The sequence below is a fragment of the Pseudophryne corroboree genome, chromosome 5, assembly GCF_028390025.1.
Source record: "Pseudophryne corroboree isolate aPseCor3 chromosome 5, aPseCor3.hap2, whole genome shotgun sequence".
Lineage (NCBI taxonomy): Eukaryota > Metazoa > Chordata > Amphibia > Anura > Myobatrachidae > Pseudophryne > Pseudophryne corroboree.
Window position 1 is genome coordinate 762,943,504 of NC_086448.1, and position 3,080 is coordinate 762,946,583.

Sequence of the window (3,080 nt, forward strand, 5' to 3'; positions counted from 1 at the left end):
CTCAATGTGGTGATTTTTACAAAAAAATTTTTTAGGGAATCAGATCGCATTTCCAATTATAAGTATGGGAAATGTGATCTGGGTTACTAAACAAATGAGAATTAAAGGGTTTGGAGCAGTTTTTCATGAAGACTGCCCCGAAAGTGATTTAATACATTCAGGTGATACTAAAATAATGTGAAAAGGGTTTGACATTATTTTAGTAAAAACATTTTTTAATATAGGTTTGCAAAAAAGAACACAACTGGGCAAAACCATGTTGCACTGTAGGGTATCCGGTCTATAGATCTCCACTAAAAAGGTCTACAGTCCATATGTTGACCACTAATGGGTCAAAAGGTCAACAGGGTCAAAAGGTCAACAATGTAAAAAGGTTAACACACATATGGCCGACACAAGTATTTATTAATTTGGTAAAATTTTTTTTTACTTTTTCATACTTTACCATCTTGCATGGCTTGAGCGAATCGAGCCATGCGAGGGGATGTGGTACACTAATGGAGCTTTTTTGTGGCAGAAAAGTGACAAAATACTCCCAAAAAATTACAAAAAGTATGTCTACCTTTTTTTGGGTCGACAATTTCCATGTCGAGCTTTTGACCGAGTTGACCTTTTCTGCTGTTTGCCAATTCCATATCGACCTTTTGACGCTGTCGACCTAATGCACGTCGACCATTAGTGGTTGACCTATTGACTGTAGCCCTTTTTCGTGTAGATCTAATGATCCACAGTCGCACTGCAGGTGGGGCAGATGTAACATGTGCAGAGAAAGTTAGATTTGGGTGGGGTGTGTTCAAACTGAAATCTTAATTGCAGTGTAAAAATAAAGCTGTCCAACATTTGTGGGTACATGCAAAAGCAGCCAGTATTTACCCAGCACAGAAACAGTATAACCCACCGAAATCTAAATCTCTCTGCACATGTTACATCTGCCCCACTTACAGCGCAACATGGTTTTGCACAGTTGTGAGCTTTTATGCTTTGCTTCCTAACCAGAATCAGGCCCTATATTAATGATATAGTTTGTGCAAAACCAAGTAAAATAAAATAAAACTTCCCAATGTGTCCAATCTTAAAAATAAATGAATAATAATTAATAAAAATGTAGAGGGCTTCAGAGAGAAAAGGACAAATGGGATGATGATGATGTGTTGGTGGAAGTGAACAACAATAAACAAGAGTTCCCTGAGGGGGAGCATTAGCAAAAGGGATTATTGATCCAGTGAAAATGTTTACACATTGAACAGAGCAGTCACTGATAATATGTGACTTTGCATAGCAGTAGCGATGGGATACTTGGTGGTGGGGGGAGGTAATTGCCATGCAGAGAGGTGTGGACATTTTTTACAGCAAGAGGAAATTTTCCATTATCTCTTTATACAGTACAGCTGTTATGTATACATTTTCCACATATGAAAAGAACACTAAATAACAAAGGTTAACAATGATCCTAATCAGTCATTCACTCTTCATAAAGTGGGATTTCCAGGCTATTAGCACTAGAAATGTGCGGTGGACACTTTTTGAGTTTTGTGTTTTGGTTTTGGTTCTGGCTCCATGCTCTTGTTTTGGATCTGGATTGGTTTTGCCAAACCACCCTTTCGTGTTTTGGTTTTGTATCTGGATAATTTTTGAAAAAAAGATAAAAACAGCTAAAATCACAGAATTTGGGGAAATTTTGATACAACGGTATTATTAACCACAATATCATTCATTTCCACTCATTTCCAGTCTATTCTGAACACCTCACACCTCACAATATTGTTTTTAAGCCAAAAGGTTACATCGAGCGGGTGGTATTCATGTGACCGCCGGTCAGCTGACCGACAGTCACGTGACCTCCTCCACGAGCCCGACGGCTCACTATCCCGATGGTCGGCATGCCGACCAACAGGGACTATTTCCACTCGTGGGTGTCCACGACACCCATAGAGCGGGAATAGAACCCGTGGCGACCGCAGGTCGCCACCGAGCCCGCAGCGTGGCGAGCTCAGCGAGCCCGCAAGGGGCTTGCTGCACTCGCCCCTCCCCGCCGGGATCCCGGCGTCGGTATGCTGACCGGCAGTCAGGAGACCGCCGGTCACCAGTACTACACCCCATCGAGGCCGCTGGATAACTAAGCTAAGTGACACAAGTGTGCGGCACAAACACCTGGCCCATCTAGGAGTGGCACTACAGTGTCAGACAGGATGGCAGTTTTAAAAACTAGGGGGGTCATTCTAACCCGTTCGCACGCAGCGGTTCATCGCTGCGGTGCAAACGGGTTGGGACTGCGCCTGCGCGGCACCCGCAATGTGCAAGCGCATTGTTGCCCAGCGACGGTGGTCAACGGCCAGCAATGCCGCCAGCTAAAAAAGTGATCGCAGCAGCGATCGCAAGAAGACTGACAGGCGGGAGGCGTTCCGGGGTGTCAACTGACCGTTTCCAAGGCGTGGTGAGGTGAACGCAGGCATGTCCAGGCATTTGGAGGGCGGATGTCTGACGTAAATTCCGGGACCTTCGTCGCTGGATCCATCGCACTGGGTAAGTAAGTCTGACCCTGGTCTTCTATTGCTCAAAACTTTTTTTGCATAGCAGGGCTGCATAAGCGTTCGCAGCCTTGCTATGCAAAAAATCCCTCCCCATAGGCGGCGTCTAGTTGATCGTACGGGCTGCAAAAAGTTGCTTTGTGCGATCAACTAGGAATGAGGGCCTAGGCCCCAAAGAGCACATCATGCAAAGAAAAAAAAATAAGAGGTGCAATGAGGTAGCTGAATGACTAAGCTAAGCGACACAAGTGGGCGGCACAAACACCTGGCCCATCCAGGAGTGGCACTGCAGTGGCAGACAGGATGGCAGTTTTAAAAACTAGGCCCCAAAGAGCACATAGGCCCTCATTCTGAGTTGTTCGCTCGCTAGCTGCTTTTAGCAGCATTGCAAACGCTAGGCCGCCGCCCTCTGGGAGTGTACCTTAGCTTAGCAGAATAGCGAACGAAAGATTAGCAGAACTGCTACTAAATAATTCCTTGCAGTTTCTGAGTAGCTCCAGACCTACTCCTAGATTGCGATCACCTCAGTCCGTTTAGTTCCTGGTTTGACGT